This window comes from Bubalus kerabau, chromosome 5 (genome assembly GCF_029407905.1).
Source record: "Bubalus kerabau isolate K-KA32 ecotype Philippines breed swamp buffalo chromosome 5, PCC_UOA_SB_1v2, whole genome shotgun sequence".
Lineage (NCBI taxonomy): Eukaryota > Metazoa > Chordata > Mammalia > Artiodactyla > Bovidae > Bubalus > Bubalus kerabau.
This window is the reverse complement of record NC_073628.1, coordinates 61,941,808-61,961,253: the sequence shown is the minus strand read 5'-3', so window position 1 is coordinate 61,961,253 and position 19,446 is coordinate 61,941,808.

Here is a 19,446-nt window from a genome sequence, read left to right as displayed (position 1 = left end):
TGGAAAATTGTTCCTTTTTCATCTTGATTTCATGTTTTTAGGCAGTTCCAGACAGAGGATGAGATGGTTGGATGGCATCACTGACTTGATGGACATGAGTTTGAACAAGCTCCAGGAGGTGACAATGGGCAGGGAAGCCTGGTGTGCTGCAGTCCATGGGATCACAGAGTTGGACACGACTGAGCAACTGAACTAAGACAAGTGTTCAGTCCAGAGCTAATTTTTACCTACAACTGAAGCAAGACTTTCTTGAATATTTTCCATGTCATGCTGTGAATCCAGTGCTTCTAGTGTGGGTAGTGGTTGTTGTTGTTCAGTCACTCAGCTGTGTTCAACTCTGTGAATCCATGGATGGCAAAATGTCAGGCTCCTCTGTCCTTCAGTTCAGTTCAGTTCAGTCGCTCAGTCGTGTCCGACTCTTTGCGACCCCATGAATCGTAGTACTCCTGGCCTCCCTGTCCATCACTATCTCCTGGGGTTCACTCAAACTCACGTCCATTGAATCGGTGATGCCATCCAGCCACCTCATCCTCTGTCATCCCCTTTTCCTCCTGCCCCCAATCCCTCACAGCATCAGAGTCTTTTTCAATGAGTCAACATTTCGCATGAGGTGGCCAAAGTCCTGGAGTTTCAGCTTTAGCATCATTCCTTCCAAAGAACACCCAGGGCTTATCTCCTTTAGAATGGACTGGTTGGATCTCCTTGCAGTCCAAGAGACTCTCAAGAATCTTCATTATCTCCCCAATTTGCTCAGATTCATCTCCACTAAGTTGGTGATGCTAGTGGGTAGTGTTTACAGGTACTGTTCTTGGCTCAGCTCTTAGTGTTGTTCCCTTTAATCCTCTCAGACCCTTCTTTCCCCAGCTCTCATCCCATGCAGGTGAGATCAATTGCCTACAGAAGAAGCTTCCCCAGATCTCTTGGGTTCTCCCTTTGCACAGCTCTCTCCTTTCTGATATTCTGTTTTATGAATTCCAGCCATCTCAGCTCTGTCTCCTCAGCTCATGAAACCAATCTGAGCTTCACTTGGATCTCCTCCTCCATAAATTCTTAACAAAATGAAAAGACAACTCATGGAATGGGATAAATATTTGCAAACAATGTAAGCAACACAGGATTAATTTCCAAAATAGACAAACAACTCAATATTAAGAAAACAAAACAAAAAAACTAATTTTCTAGCTCTTTGTGACCTCTTGGACTATAGCCCACCAGGTACCTCTGTCTATAAGCTTCCATTCTTTCAGGGCTTAATTTCCTATGTTGACTTGACTGATGGCTGGCATCTGAAATGCCGTTTTGAATATTTCATTGTTTACTTTGGTTTTAGGTCAAAGGTAAATCTCATCACTGCTGGTCCATGAGAGCTAGAAATGTCAGCCTTGACAGTATTCATGCAACACTTTATTTCACCTCTTTGATGATACATACCTATGAGAAGAAAGTGAATTATGAAAAATATTTTTATTAATAATATTTTAGATGAATAGCAGCATCTTACACTAAATACATTAGCAGTAAATCCATTATAATAATATGTTATGAAAAAGTATATGTGCATCTAGATTTCCTTGCAAAGACAAAACTTCAAAACACATTTAAAGTAGAATAAATTTAAAAATGGATATATTAATTTGTAAAATGTCATTAAACTTTATGGAAATGTTGCCACTGATATTTTATTCAATCTGCAGATATTTCATGCAATCCATTTTGCGTGTTTCCTGATAAAGGCAATTGGAAAAGAGAGAAAAGATGGTCATAATGTTTTTATGATGTATGATATTAATGATTTTACATGGAATCATCTAGAAGAGGATCATTGAAGTGGAGGAGAGGACATTCATCATTGGAAGTAAACCTGAGATCAATAAACTGAGGAATGGTTAGATACTCTATGTGGATTTTTAAATTCCCACAAGTGGTAACAACTATTAATACTGGTGAGAGTGATCATAAGCCACATGCTGTGAATTAGAGGCATCAACCATAATGAATGCCTGGAACATGAGTCCAACACCTTCCTCCTCCCAATACTGTACATCAAAGAAATATCTGGAAATGATAATGCAGATGAAAAAAGATATCCACCCTTATCCAAGACTAGAGATTATGGGAAATAATATAAAATTACATTATTGAGTGAGTCACAGAGATATTGGATTGCAAAAAAGAGTGGGAACGGAGAAGAAAGCCTAATTTTAGAAAGAGCAAAAGAGTCAAAGGGATGATTCTACAAAGTGGTTGATGTTATTAGAAAAGTTGGCTTTTGACACACGTTCAATTTTAGAGGGGATAAATTTTCACAGGTTTCAGTGCGTGACAATTTGTCCTGAAACCAGTGTTCTCCTAGACACCCAGAGAGAACTGTCTAGTGGATGGAGAGATTTTGTAGTCTGGTGAGTCTGAAGAGATTGGTCCTGGTGGTTTTTAGTAGTAGATGTAAAACCAGCTCTAAATAAACCATTTAGAGGGGACTGGGTCCTAAAGCAGTTTGTATTTGCAAGCTGGAAGGAGCTGATGAATAAAACGGCTATTGGGTTGTAAGCAATGCCTGACATCCAAGTGTATGCTAAGGTGGGGCCTACGTACCAAGCCCATTGGGGGCATTGTTGGATATATAACCAGGTTTCCCATAGTATAAGCATAAACAACTTAGATATATTAAGCACATTTTCATAGAGCACTTAGAGAAAAATTGTCAGTCATATCAAAGTCAGTTCAAACCACTGAAATTATATTTTGTATGCACCCCTCAAGGCATTCAGCAACCAATAAAGATCTCTTCATTCTGGAATTTCTCTACATATTTATTTCTGAAGTGTTGCCAGAAGAAATCATAATGATTTGGATTCATTGTCCTTGTGAATGCCCCAGGTTAATATTTCAAAAGTCCTATGAGTTATTTCCTCAACTGCGTAAAAGAAGTAGGCTATAATGTTGGCAATTATAAGGAAATTATATAGTGTAACATCTTAACAAAATGAAGAATTACACCATAAAGGGTATTGCTTTTATTTTTTACAGGTTTATTCACTAGAATGCCATATATTTTTTTCTGATGTATAAATAATTGCATTTAAAGAAGTTCTCAAGGGAAAAAAACAATTCATTTTTTAAACTGTTACTCTTTCTTTCATTCAAGGCTTATTTTTTTTAAGTTCCTACTATATCAATTGATGGTTGTATTAGCAATAATACAGAATCCTGATTTTTAGTTTTTACTTGCAAATCAGGTAATAGATCAATAGACATATCAACTAATGAAAAAAAAAGTCACAATCTGAAAGTAGAGAGATATTGTATTTTGGTGGCAAGGTTAAGGAATCTAAATCTGAGAAGTAGCATCTCAGTAGCCCTAGGAAAACTGCTCCAAGGAGGCAGGAGAGGGAGTCAAGCTATATACTAGTGTAACAAAAGGGACAGGCAGTCTAAGCATCAAAGATTATTGTTAAACAGTAAAGAAAACCAGATATCAAACTAAGGAATTTAGCACTCTACATTGTATGGGAAAATGCAAGCCTCTGTGTTCACTAAATTTACCCCTTGAATATACACCTCAGTTATGTGGAGCCAAATCCTGTTTTCTGTCACCATAAGGGGTGGCAGGTGTGGTGGATGGTTGCCTCTTGCCCATCCCCCAGTCCCACCCATGAGCTCCTCAGTATCACCATGGAGCGGAGTGGCATCTGCTGGATCACCTGCATTGTGTTCCCTTTTGCAAACCCTCATTCACATTAGGAGGTCAGAAATAACTGGTGACTGTGACATTTTTTGCCCACCTATGTGGCAGAAGATACTTCATTTCACAGACAGATGAAAAGAATGTAAGTTAAAACCTGGATGATAGACATTCACTACAGGGTATGACAGGACTCTCTCAAAATGAAGTTCAGTCAATGACTTGGCACTCAGGAAAAGTTGAAATTAGAAGGATAATTAGATGTTATTCTGGGGAAGAGATGGGAAAGGGGACTATATCTATAGGGTTTCATAAGAGGGAGGTTCTTGTACAAAGCCACGTATGCATAAAAGAATAAGGCAGATTCACATAAAGACAGGCTTTAATGTCTAGTGCTTAATATAAAAAGTAAAGTAACTAAATGAAAATAGTAGGTTAAATGTGATCTAGGTTACAAATGGCCTTGTAGCCAATGCTATCAAGGTGACAATTTCCTATCAAGTCTACTGTGAATTATTTTCCACCAAGGGGATTCCCTGGTAGCTTAAACAGTGAAGGTGTCTCACTCAAAGAGTTGGACATAGCTGAGAGACTAATATTTTCACTTTACTTTTTAAATCTGCTATATGGGGAGGAATTTTCTCTCTATATATACATGTTATTCCTCCTTTGTGCCTATTTAACCCACATCAAGGACTCTACATTTCACTGGTTTTTATAAGAAATCTTACCTGTAAAACATCCTTTAGGTCCGTTCAGTTGCTCAGTTGTGTCCGATTTTTTGAGACCCTGAGGACTGCAGCACACCAGGCATTCCTGTCCATCACCAACTCCCAGAGCTTGCTCAAACTCATGTCCATGGAGTCAGTGATGCCATACAACCATCTCGTCCTCTTCTCCTCCTGCCTTCAATCTTTCCCAGCATCAGGGTCTTTTCCAATGAGTCAGTTCTTCTCATCAGGTAGCCAAAGTATTGGAGTTTCAACTTCAGCATCAGTCCTTCCAACGAATATTCAAGACTGATTTCTTTTAGGATTGACTGGTTTGATCTCTTTGCAGTCCAAGGGGCTCTCAAGAGTCTTCTCCAACACCACAATTCAAAAGCATCAATTCTTCACTCAGCTTTCTTCATGGTCCAACTCTCACATCCATATATGACTACTGGAAAAACCATAGCTTTGACTAGATGGACCTTTGTCAGCAAAGTAATGTCTCTGCTTTTTAATATGCTGTCTAGATTGGTCATATCTTTTCTTCCAAGGAACAAGAGTCTTTTAATTTCATGGCTGCAGTATCACCATCTTCAGTGATATTCCTCACTTATTATAGATTTTTATTGACATTTTGGGAGAAACAGGAAGGGCTGGATTCCCCCATGTAACAGCTTTCTGACACTTTATTTCTTCTTTCTCTCTTCCTCTCCAGATTTCTTTCCCTCATTGTACAAATTAGTTTCCCTTGAAACGATCCAGTCCTTCCAGAATTCAGAAACTTGATAACTAAGGAGACTAAGATATTTACTCTCAAATGTGCATTTCTGCTTAAACTAAAGAATTTGAGATGCCTGCTCAGAGAATTCTTCCTGGTCTAACTTATTGCATACTGTTCCGATGAGAACATATACTACTCAGATTCATTGTGGAAAAATCTACCCAGTCTTCTTACTTCTAAAATTCATATATTAGATTTTGATGAGATTAAAAAATGCATAAAATTTTTAGTAGTTACTTCTTTAAAATAAAATCAAAGAGCCACTTATTTGGCAGAAAGAAATTCAAAAGTTAAAGAAATTTAACTTTGGACCTAGCAAACTACACTCTTGTTTAAACTCACAAAATGATTGTACCAATGAAACATTAAAATAAGACTGTTTTATTTAAAAAACTTCCATGCCCACAGACATGACTTTTCAACTTCAGTATACTATCTACTGTTACTTAATTTCAGAGCCTTGATTTGTAATAATATTTATGTTTATAAGAATTATTGATAAGGTTTATAAAGTGTCTAAAAGAGGGGGTATTTAATACACTCCCAAATTCAAACACATACACACATGATTTTAATATGTGCACATTTTGGAGTAAATAAGTCAAACAAGTAACTGGCCTTATGCCCTAAGAAGAATCGTGAATCCTGAATTTCAAAATATATCTCTTCAAATTAGATGTAGTGGTTTTCTAATTTGTTGTTCAAAATATGTCAATCAATATAATCAATGCAGTAGATTTTAAGGCTCAATTATTCTACATAAATACCGTAACTATCTTTTTCCATTTATGTCAGCTCTGGAATGCTATTTAACTGTTAATGAATTAACAGTTTAAAGATGTGACTATTACACAGCATTAGAACCATTCTTCTGAAAGGTTAATTATTTTAATACTAGGCCTTGGATTTGCCTTCTAAAGTAAGTCACTTTCCATTGCAGTTGTAGGTTCATTTGCATTCTGAAGTAGTGTGCCTCCATTGTTTGTTTCACCCTCTGAACACAGTTGAGTGTATTTTGTTCTACTGAGTTTACATGGGCTGCAGGTGCCAGTTCCTGTTGCAGCTGTGCATATATTTTAGAATGGGCTAACAGACAGCAGAGAGTGCAGTCACACCACATTCAACAAAGATGTAGTCTGATTTGTATTGGATTAGTACTTCCAGAAAGCAAAGGCAGGAACTAAATGATAGGCTTTCAAAACCTTAGGCCTTTGAAATCTCTGGGCATTGATTACAGACATGATGCTGAAGCAGTGTCTGACTGTCATAAATGAACAAAAATTTGTAAAACCATTCCCTTTAAAAGACTAACCAGTGCACTGAATTCTTAGTAATAAAAGCACATTTGATTAAATGGTCCATGGCTTCTTAAAGCAAATAATACATTTACAAAGTGCTTTTTGCATCAGCATTATTTTATTGTAAAAACCATGAAGAACTAGAAACAAAACAGCTCTCATTTTGTGTGTGTGTGTGTGTGTGTACTTTCTAGAAATTGATGAAAGATTCTGCCATTATGTATTATTATGATTTATTTTTTTGGGGGGCTAGTGCACTGGGACGACCCAGAGGGATGGTATGGGGAGGGAGGAGGGTTCAGGGTGGGGAACACATGTATACCTGTGGCGGATTCATTTTGATATTTGGCAAAACTAATACAATTATGTAAAGTTTAAAAATAAAATAAAATTTAAAAAAATAAAATAAAATGAAACAACAACAACAAACAAAGAATTCCACTGAGATGTATACTTTCTCCCATGTTGCTTTGCTCTATATCCTTGGGAACTAGCACATTCAATGTATTTCCTAGGCTCCAATACTACCTTCTTTCCATCTAGACCCACCATAGAAAGGTATTGACAGAAGATTGTAAGGTAGAGAGAGAGAAAAATCATAATATTTGTTCCTCTCCTTCTCTATGGAGATGCTGTTTTGAGCAGTAGTCCAGGTGGCACTGGTGGTAAAGAAACTGCCTGCCACTGCAGGAGACATGAAAGATGTGGGTTCAGTCCCTGGGTTGGTAAGATCCTCTGGAGAAGGAAATGGCAGCCCACTCCAGTGTTCTTGCCTGGAGAATCCCATGGACAGAGGAGCCTGGAAGGCTACAGTCCATAGGTTGCAAAGAGTCAGACATGGCTGAGGTGACTGAGCACAGCACCTATCTTCTACCATGGTTCCAATTTCTCTTCAACAGTCCATGCTGTTAGCCTCTATTTTGTGATCTCTTCTCTTGGGGTCTTATATCCTACTGCGGTATACTGGATAAGGTCCTCTTCTCAAATATTTCCAAGTCTTAATTTCTGGAATCTATAAATATATTATTTTATATAGAAAAGCAAACTTTGCAAATACAATTATGTTAAGAATTTTGAGATGGAAAGATCATCTTGCATTATTTGGGTGGGACCAATGTAACCACAAGGATCCGTATCAGGCAAAGCAAAGAGAGTCAAAGGAATCAAATAATGATCTGAATGAGAATGAAATTATGATATATCAAAATTGGTGAAATAAACTTAAAGAAAGGCAGAGAGGGAAATTTATAGCATTCTATAGTTACATTAAAAAATAAAGGTTTAAAATCAATATTCTCAGCTCACTTCCTCAATAAACTAGAAAAAGAGCAAAATAAACCCAAAGGAGCATAAATAACAACTAAAAAGATGACAACAGGAACAAATTGTTTAAAAGAGAAAAGCAATAGGAAAAAAAAATGTTCTGATTCTTTAAAAAGATTAAATTGACAAATCTCTAGCAAAACTGGTAATCTAAAGAAAAAAGTGAAAAAAGACAGTACCAATGTTAAGAAGGAAACAGGATATATCATTATAGACTGTAGAAATTGGCAAAAATAATACAATTATGTAAAGTTTAAAAATAAAATAAAATTTAAAAAAAAGGATAATAAGGAAATACAACAAACATCTATATACACATATATTCAGCGACTTAGATAAAATGGCTTATGTTCACCACCAACTCACACATCCCTGTATGAAAGGATCATTTGTTTGGTCCTATAATTATTAAGAAAATTGCATTTGTAATTTTAAAATTCCCCAAAAGAAATGTCCAGGCCTAGATGATTTCACTTGAAATTCTACCAAAAAATTTAAAAAGAATCAACACTAATTCTATACAATTTTTAGAGAAAACACATGAAGAGATAGTATAAAGGAACTTTCTTAATTTGATATTTGTCTTAAAAGTCTATGATAACATAATACTTAATGGTGAAAAATTGTACATTTTGGGAAATCACTACAGATACTATAGACAGTGAAAGGATAGTAAATAAATACTATTAATAAATTTGTGTCCCAAAATTTGATAAAGTAGATGACAAGGACCAATTACTTGGAAGATACAATTTACCAAAACTCATACAAGATGAAATATACAACGTGAATAGTCCTTTGGCTATTAAAATTGAATCAATAATTAATAACATTCCAAATCAGAAAACACCGGGATCAAATAGGTGATTGGTGAAATCTACAGAATATTTATGAAAAAAATTAAATTAAGTCTATAAAATTTTCAGAAGATAGACGTAGAGACCATATTTCCTAACTCATTCTATGAGGCCAGCATTTGGTCAGTTCAGTCACTCAGTCGTGTCCGACACTTTGCAAGCCATTAACTGCAGCACACCAGACTTCCCTGTCCATCACCATAGCAACCTCCTTCAAAAGGACTTAGGCCAGCACTGTTGTATGCAGTGCATTTGACCCTGTGGCAGGCCAGTGTCAACCCATGCCTCCACCAGAGGCTCTTGAACTCTCATAGGCAAGGCTGTCTCAGTCTCTTATGGGATCACTGCTCCTTTCTCCTGGCTCTTGGTGCACACAAGGTTTTGTTTGTGCCTTCCAAGAGTCTGTTTCCCAAGTCCTGTGGAAGTTCTGTAATCAAATCCCACTGACCTCCAGAGTCAAATTCCGTGGGGGCTCTAAGTCCCTTTTCTGGATCCCCAGGTTGGGAAATCTGCTGTGGGCCCTAGAACTTTTGTAACAGTGCAAGAACTTCTTTGGAATAATTGTTCTCCAATTTGTGGGTGATCGACTCAGTGGCTCTATGGTGGGGCTAATGGCAGCCTCCTCCAAGAGGACTTATGCCACACTTGGTGCCTCTAAGGTCTGCTGTAGCCAGAGCTCCTGTCCCTACTACAGGCCACTGCTGACCCGTACCTCTGCAGGAGAAACTCAAACACTCAAAGGCATGTCTGGCTCAGTCTCTATGGGGTCTCTGGGTCCTGTTGCACACAAGGTTTTGTTTGAGCTCTTGGAGTGTCTCTGGTGTATATAGGGTTTGATTCTAAACATGATTTCATCCCTCCTACCATTTTGTTGTGGCTTCTCCTTTGTCCTTGGACATGGGATATCTTTTTTTGGTGGGATTCAACATTCTCCTGTCGATGGCTGTTCAGCAACGAGTTGCAGTTTTGGAGTTCTTGCAGGAGAAGATGATGGCACGTCCTTCTACTTTGCCATCTTAGCAGTAAAAGTCAGCATTACCCTTACACTAATATCAGACATTACAAAAAAGAAAATCATAGACAAGTATCTCTCATGAACTTAGATGCGAAATTCTTCAACAAAGTTTTAACAAATGATTTATTATTGTTAGTATATACAAATGCAAAAAATATTTCTCCATATGAATTTTGTATCAAGTGACTTTACTGAGTTTATTGATAAGCTCTAGTAGTTTCTGGTATCATTTTTTGTCTTTTCTATATATAATATCATGTCATTTACAAACAGTGAAATTTTACTTCTTAATTTTCCAGATTGAATTCCTTTTGTTTCTTTTTCTTCACTGATTGCTATGCTAGGACTTTTATTTATTTTTTAATTTATTTATTTTAATTGGAGGTGAATTACTTTACAATATTGTAGTGGTTTTGTCATACATTGACATGAGTCAGCCATGGGTGCACATGTGTTTCCCATCTTGAACCCCGCTCCCACATGCCTCCCCATCCCATCCCTCTGCTAGGACTTTTAAAACTATGTTAACTAAAGTGGTGATAGTGGACCATCCTTGTCTTCTTCCTAATCTTAGAGGTAATACTTTCAGCTTTTCACCATTGAGTATGATGTTAGCTGTAAGTTTGTTATATATTGTCTTTATCATGTTGAAGTATGTTTCTTTTATGCCCACTTTCTGGAGAGGTTTTTTGTTTTTGTTTTATTTTCTCATCATAAATGGATGCTAAATTTTATCCAAAGCTTTTTATACATCTACTGCAATGAGCACATGGTTTTTATGTTTTAATTTGTTAATGGAATGCATCACAATGATTAATTTGAAGATATTGAAAAATCCTTGCATCACTGAATAAATCCCAGTTGATCATGGTGTAAGGAAATAACCCCATTTACTATCAGAACAAAAAGAATAAAAGCAAGAGAATAAAGCTAACTTAGGAGACAAAAGGGCTTCCCAGATAGCTTAGTTGGTAAAGAATCCACCTGCAATACAGGACACCCTGGTTCAATCCCTGGGCTGGGAAGATCCACTGGAGAAGGGACAGGCTACCCACTCCAGTATTTCTTGGGCTTCGCTTGTGGCTCAGCTGGTAAAGAATCCACCTGCAATGCTGAAGACCCTGGTTCAATCCCTGGTTTGGGAAGATCACCTAGAAAAGGGAACAGCTACCCACTCCAGTATTCTGGCTTAGAGAATTCCATGGACTATATAGTCCAGTTCAGTTCAGTCACCCAGTCATGCCCGACTCTTTGCGACCCCTTGGACTGCAGCATGCTAGCCTTCGCTGTCCATCACCAACTCTCAGAGCTTGCTCAAACTCATGTCTATCAAGTTGATGATGCCATCCACATGTAGTCCTTGTATAGTCCATAGGGTCACAAAGAGTTGGACATGACTGAGTGACTTTAACTTTCACTTTCAAGGAGACAAGAGAAATCTATTCTGAAAACCATAAGACACTGATGAAAGAAATCAAAGATGACACAAACAAATGGAAAGACATAAAATGTTTTTGGATTGAAAAAAGCAATACCATGAAATGACTATACCCTCAAAGGCAATCTACAGATTGAATGCAACCCTATCAAATTGCAATGGCATTTTTCAAGGAACTAAAAATGTTTAAATTTCTATGAAAACATAAAAATCCCTGAATAGCCACAACAATCTTAAAGAAAAATGGAGATGAAGGGATCAGGCTTCCTATACTGCAAAGGTACAGTAGTTGAAACAAAATAGTATGGTACTGGTACAAAAATAGATATATAGATCAATGGAACAGAATTAAAAAAAAAAAAAACAGAAGAAATAAAAAGAAAAGATATCCAGAGCTATGGTCAATAAAGTATGACAAAGGAGGTTCAGTTCAGTTCAGTTCAGTTCAGTCGCTCAGTCATGTCTGACTCTTTGCGACCCCATGAATCACAGTACGCCAGGCCTCCCTGTCCATCACCAACTCCCGGAGTTCACTCAGACTCATGTCCATCGAGTCAGTGATGCCATCCAGCCATCTCATCCTCTGTCTTCCCCTTCTCCTCCTTCCCCCAATCCCTCCCAGCATCAGAGTCTTTTCCAATGAATCAACTCTGCGCATGAGGTGGCCAAAGTACTGGAGTTTCAGCTTTAGTATCATTCCTTTCAAAGAAATCCCAGGGCTGATCTCCTTCAGAATGGACTGGTTGGATCTCCTTGCAGTCCAAGGGACTCTCAAGAGTCTTCTCCAACACCACAGTTCAAAAGCATCAATTCTTCTTAGCTCAGTCTTCTTTACAGTTCAACTCTCACATCCATACATGACCACAGGAAAAACCATGGCCCTGGCTAGATGGACCTTTGTTGGCAAAGTAATGTCTCTGCTTTTTAATATGCTATCTAGGTTGGTCATAAATTTCCTTCCAAGGAGTAAGCGTCTTTTAATTTCATGGCTGCAGTCACCATCTGCAGTGATTTTGGAGCCCAAAAAAATAAAGTCTGACACTGTAAGAAAGTACAATGGAGAGACCACTTTAATAAATGGTTCTGGGAAAACTGAACAGCTACATGGAAAATAATAAAATTGAGTACTCTTTAACACCTCACACAGAAATAAACTTAAAATGGATTAAAGACCTAAATGTAATCCAGACTATAAAAAATTTAGGGGAAAATGCAGCAGAACACTGTGACATAAATTTCAGCAATATCTTTTTGGATCCATCTCCTTGAGTAATGGAAATAAAAAATTAAACATATGTGACCAAAGTAAACTTAAAAGCTTTTGCATAGAAAAGGGGGAAAAAGAAAAGAAAAGAAAAGAAAACCCACAGAATGGGAGAAAATTTTTGGAAATGATTCAACTGACAAGGGATTAATGCCCAAAGTTTATAAACAGCACCTATATCTGAATATCAGAAAAAGAAAACTCAAACAACCCAATCAAAATGTGGACAGAAGTCCTAAATAAACATTTCTGCAAAGAAGATATACAGATGGCCAAAAGGCACAAGAAAAGATGCACAACACTGCTAATTATTTGAGAAATGCAAATCAAAACTACAATGAGGTATGACCTCACACCAGTTAGAGTGGCCATCATCAAAAATGCACAAATAATAAATACTGGAGAGGATATGGAGTAAAAGGTACCCTCCTATACTGTCGGGTGAGTATGTAAAATGTGAAGCCACTATGGGGAACAGTATGGAGTTTCCTTAAAAAGCTAAAATAGAGCTACCACAAGACTATGGGAGAAATATCAACCACCTCAGATATACAGAAGATACCACCCTAATGGTAGAAAGTGAAGAGTCTCTTAATGAAGGTGAAAGAGGAGAGTGAAAAAGCTAGCCTAAAACTCAACATTCAAAAAACTAAGACCATGACATCTGATCCCAACACTTCATGGCAAATAGATAGGGATAAAATGGGAATGGTGGTAGATGTTATTTTCTTGGGCTCCAAAGTCAGTGCACAAGGTGACTATAACCATGAAATAAAAAGACGCTTGCTCCTTGGAAGGAAAGCATATTAAAGGAAAACTAGACAGAGTGTTAAAAAGCAGGCACATCATTTTGCCAACAAAGGTCCGTGGATTTAAAACTATGGTTTTTCCAGTAGTCATGTACACATGTGAGAGTTGAACCATAAAAAAGGTTGAGGGCCCAAGAATTGATGCTTTTAAATTGTGGTGCTGGAGAAGACTCTTGGATAACAGTGATATCAAACCAGTCAGTCCCAAAGGAAATTAACCCTTAATATTCATTGGAAAGACTGATACTGAAGCTGAAGCTCTAATACTTTGGCCATCTGATGAGAAGAGCCAATTCCTTGGAAAAGATTTTGATGCTGGGAAAGACTGAAGGCAAAAGGAGAAGATGGTGGCAGAGGATGAGATGGTTGGATACCATCACTAATTCAGTGGACATAAACTTCGGCAAACTCTGGGAAATAGTGAGGGACAGGGAGGCCTGGTGTGTTCCATAGGGTCACAAAGAGCTGGACACGAATTAGTGACTGAACAACAACAAATGGCCCTGCAACCCCATTCTTAGGCATATATCGAGGGGGAAAAAAAAAAAGTACAACTCCAATGGTCACGGCAGCACTATTTACAATAGCCAAGACATGCAAGCAACCTAAATGTCCATCAACAAATGAATGTATAAAGAAGATGTGCTATGTATTTCTTATATTTTAATTTCATCCCTATGCAGGATTCTGAATTACTTCCTGTACATTCAGAATGAATGCTGAGAATCTGAATAAGCCACCTCATTTGATGAAAGAGCTGAAGTTTGCAGCTTATCTAAATTGATGCAAAGAGTGTAGACATGTGAAGAGGATCAATGGAGGACAAAAAAAGGTGGGAGAATTAGTGGAAATAAAAACATAATGTAAATACCATTAAAATACATACTGTAAAAACAGAGGGTCAGTTAGTTCAATTCAGTCATTAAGTCATATCCAACTGTGTGAAAACACATGGAGTGCAGTATGACACCAACTCCCTATCCATCACCAACTCCTGGAACATGCTCAAAATGATTTCCATCATTTGATGATGCCATTCAACCATCTCATCTTCTGTTGTCCCCTTCTCCTCATGCCTTCAAGTATCAAGGTATTTTCAAATGAGGCAGTTCTTCACATCAGGCCGCCTAAGTATTGGAGCTTCAGCTTCAGCATCAGTCCTTCCAATGAATATTCAGGACTGATTTCCTTTAGGGTGAACTGGTTTGATCTTCTTGCAGTCCAAAAGACTCTGAAGAGTCTTCTCCAGCACCACAGTTCAAAAACATGGCACTCAGCTTTCTTTATGGTCCAACTCTCACATCCATACATGACTACTGGAAAAACCATAGTTTTGACTAGACAGATTTTTGTCAGCAAAGTAATGTCTATGCCTTTTAATATGCTGCCTAGGTGGGTCATAGTTTTTTTTCCAAAGGCAAGCACCTTTTCATTTTATGGCTGCAGTCACCATCTCCAGTGATTTTGGAGACCAAAAAAATAAAGTCTCTCACTGTTTCAATTGTTTCCCCATCTATTTGCCATGAAGTGATGAGACCGGATGCCATGATCTTAGTTTTCTGATGTTGAGTTTTAAGCCAACTTTTTCACTCTCCTCTTTCACTTTCTGCATAACTGAAGTTATTGATATTTCTCCTGACAGTCTTGATTCAAGATTGTGCTTCATCCAGCCCAGCATTTCTCATGATGTACTCTGCATATATGTTAAATAAACAGGGTGACAATATAAAACCTTGGCATACTCCTTTCCCAGTTTAGAACCAGTCTTTTGTTCCATGTCCAGTTCTAACTGTTGCCTCTTGACCAGCATTTAGATTTCCCAGAAGGCAGGTAAGGTGGTCTGGTGTTCCCATCTCTTTCATAATTTTCACAGTTTGTAGTGATCCACACAGTCAAAGGCTTTGGTGTAGTCAATGAAGCAGAAGTAGATGTCTTTCTGGAACTCTCTTGCTTTTTCTATGATCCAACACATCCTGGCAATTTAATCTCTGGTTCCTCTGCCTTAAATCCAGCTTGAACATCTGGACGTTCTCAGTTCACATACTGTTGAAGCCTCACTTGGAGAATTTTGAGCATTACTTTGCTAGCTTGTGGGATGAGTGCAATTGTGCAGTAGTTTAAACATTCTTTGGCATTGCCCTTCTTTAGGATTGCAATGAAAACTGACCTTTTCCAGTCCTGTGGCCACTGCTGCATTTTCCAAATTTGCTGGCATATTGAGTGTAGCACTTTCACAGCATCATCTTTTAGGATGTGAAATAGCTCAGCCGGAATTCTATCACCTCCACTAGCTTTGTTCATAGTGATGCTTCCTAAGACCCACTTAACTTCGGACTCTGGGATGTCTGGCTATAGGTGAGTGATCACAGCACTGTGGTTATCTGGGTCATTAAGAGCTTTTTTGTATAGTTCTTCTGGGTATTCTTTCCACCCTTTCTTAATATATTCTGCTTATGTGGTCCACAAATTTCTGTCCTTTTTTGTGCCCATATTTGCATGAAATGTTCCATTGGTATCTCTAATTTTCTTGAAGAGATCTCAAGTTTTCCCCATTCTATTGTTTTCCTCTATTGGCTTGCACTGATCACCCAGGAAGGCTTTTTTATCTCTCCATGCTTCTCTTTGGAACTCTGCATTCAGAGAGGTGTATCTTTCCTTTTCTCCTTTGACTTTTGCTTCTCTTCCTTTCTCAGCTATTCATAAGGCCACCTAAGACAACCATTTTGACTTTTTACATTTCTTTTTCTTGGGGATTGTCTTGATCACTGCCTCCTGTACTGTACAGTACAAATCTGTACTGTTTTGTCCAGAAACTCTGTCCATAGTTTTTCAGGCACTCTATCAGATCTAATCGGATGAATCTATTTGTCATTTCCACTTTATAATAGTAAGGGATTTGATTTAGGTCGTAACTGAATGGTCTATTCATTTTCCCTACTTTCTTCAATTTAAGTCTGAATTTTGTAATAAGGAGTTCATGATCTGAGCCACAGTCAGCTCCCAGTCTTGTTTTTGCTGACTGCATAGAGCTTTTCCATCTTTGTCTGCAAAAAATATAATCAATCTGATTTTGGTTTTGATTGTCTGGTGATGTCCACATGAGAAGTCTTCTCTTGTGTTGTTGGAAGATGGTGTTTGCTATGACCAGTGAGTTGTCTTGGCAATACTCTGTTAGCCTTTGCTCTGCTTCATTTTGTACTTCAAGGCCAAACTTAACTGTTTTCCGGGTATCTCTTGACTTCCTACCTTCGCATTTCAGTCCCCTATGATGAAAGGGACATCTTTTTTTTTTTTTTTTTTTTTTTTTGGTGTTTACAAGATCTTGTAGGTCATCATAGAACCATTCAACTTCATCTTCTTTGGAGTTAGTGCTGGGGGCATAGATTTGGATTACTGTGATATTGAATGGTTTGCCTTGGACATGAACAGAGATCATTCTGTGATTTTTGAGACTGAATGCAAGTACTGCATTTTGGATTCTTTTGTTGACTATGAGGGCTATTCCATTTATTCTAAGGGATTCTTGTGCACAGTAGTAGACACAATGGTCATCTGAATTAAATTTGCCAATTCCAGTCCATTTTAGCTCACTGATTCTTAAAATGTTGATATTCATTTCTGCCATCTCCCATTTGACCAGTTCCAACGTACCTTGATTCATGGACCTAACATTGTTCTTTATGGCACCAGACTTTATCTTCATCACCAGTCACATCCACTACTGGGCATTGTTTTCCTTTTGGCTCCATCTCTTCATTCTTTCTTGAGTTATTTCTACATTCTTTTCTGGTAGCATATTGGGCACCTACTGAGCTGGGGCAGTTCATCTTTCAGGATCATGTCTTTTTGCCTTTTCATATTCTTCATGGGGTTCTCAAGGCAAGAATACTGAAGTGGTTTTCCATTCCCTTCTCCAGTGGACATTGTTTTGTCAGAACTCTGCAACATTACATGTCTGTCCTGGGTGGCTCTACAGGGCATGGCTCATAGTTTTATTTAGCTAGACAAAGCCACTGTCCATAAGATCAGTTGGGTTAGTTTTCTGTGATTGTGACTTTCATTCTGTCTTCCCTCTGAAAAATAAAGATAAGAGGCTTATGGAACCTTCCTGATGGGAGAGACTGACTGTGAGGGAAACTGGGTCTGCCTTGTTCTGATGGGCGGGGCCATCATCAGTTCAGTTCAGTTCAGTTGATCAGTCGTGTCTGACTCTTTGCAACCCCATGAATCACAGCACACCAGGCCTCCCTGTTCATCACCAATTCCCGGAGTTCACTCAGACTCATGTCCATCGAGTCAGTGATGCAAACCAGCCATCTCATCTTCTGTCATCCCATTCTCCTCCTGCCTCCAATCTCTCCCAGCATCAGAGTCTTTTCCAATGAGTCAACACTTCCCATCAGGTGGCCAAAGTACTGGATTTTCAGCTTTAGCATCATTCCTTTCAAAGAAATCCCAGGGCTGATCTCCTTCAGAATGGACTAGTTGGATCTCCTTGCAGTCCAAGGGACTCTCAAGAGTCTTCTCCAACACCACAGTTCAAAAGCATCAATTCTTCATCACTCAGCCTTCCTCACAGTCCAATTCTCACATCCATACATGACCACTGGAAAAACCATAGCCTTGACTAGACAGACCTTTTTTGGCAAAGTAATGTCTTTGCTTTTGAATATGCTGTCTAGGTTGGTCATAACTTTCCTTCCAAGGAGTAAGCGTCTTTTAATTTCATGGCTACAGTCACCATCTGCAGTGATTTTGGAGCCAAGAAAAATAAAGTCTGACACTGTTTCCACTGTTTCCACATCTATTTCCCATGAAGTGATGGGACCAGATGCCATGATCTTCATTTTCTGAATGTTGAGCTTTAAGGCAATTTATTTACTCTCCACTTTCACTTTCATCAAGAGGCTTTTTAGTTCCTCTTCACTTTCTGCCATAAGGGTGGTGTCATCTGCCTATCTGAAGTTATTGATATTTCTCCTGGCAATCTTGATTCCAGCTTGTGCTTCTTCCAGCCCAGCGTTTCTCATGATGTACTCTGCATATAAGTTAAATAGGCAGGGTGACAATATACAGCCTTGATGTGCTCCTTTTCCTATTTGGAACCAGTCTGTTGTTGCATGTCCAATTCTAACTGTTGCCTCCTGACCTGCATATAGGTTTCTCAAGAGTGAGGTCAGGTGGTCTGGTATTCCCATCTCTTTCAGAGTTTTCCACAGTTTATTGTGATCCACACAGTCAAAAGCTTTGGCATAGTCAATAAAGCAGAAATAGATGTTTTTCTGGAACTCTCTTGCTTTTTCCATGATCCAGCAGATGTTGGCAATTTGATCTCTGGTTCCTCTGTCTTTTCTAAGACCAGCTTGAACATCTGGAAGGTCACGGTACACTGAATTGTATTGCTGAAGCCTGGCTTGAAGAATTTTGAGCATTACTTTACTAGCGTGTGAGATGAGTGCAATTGTGCAGTAGTTTGAGCATTCTTTTGCGTTGCCTTTCTTTGGGATTGGAATGAAAACTGACCTTTTCCAGTCCTGTGGCCACTGCTGTGTTTTCCAGATTTGCTGGCATATTGAGTGCAGCACTATAACAGCAATGTATGGCAGAACCCACTACAATATTGTAAAGTAATTAGCCTCCAATTAAAATAAATAATTTTTAATAAGTAATGATAAAAGTTCTAAACCAACATTTATCTCTCAAAGTGTATTTTGTAAAGAATTTGCCATTAAATTTTTTTTTAAATATCCTTTGAGAATGTTTTGAAATTCTTGCTAGAAATTTTAAGATAAAATGTTTTTTAACATCTTTTTTTTTTTCCCATAAACTTCATGGTGTGCTGTGTTCCATCAAAATTCTCATATACTTCAAACCCCCCATGGATTACAATAAAAATATTTCTATGTAGTTCATATGTATTTTTTCTGACCAATGGAAAAGAAATGAAATGATAAAGTCATGTTAGAGTCACATATCATAAATTGCCTTTTTAACATGTCATTGTATAAAATGACTTGATGTGCCCCATAGGAGAATTCCATTAAAACACATACCTTTTTCATTCAGAAGCTTAGCTTCATAAAGCAGGAGAGACAGAAAAGTGTATTAACTCTCATCTGAGCAGATATTATAATAGATGCAGGCAACTATAGGTGGAAACCAGTGAAACCTTTTAAAGAATGGAAAATACCACTTCTATAATACTCTCTGTGTAATGATATTAATAGATCTCTAAGTTCATATTTTCTTTTATTAAACTGTCTAAAGTA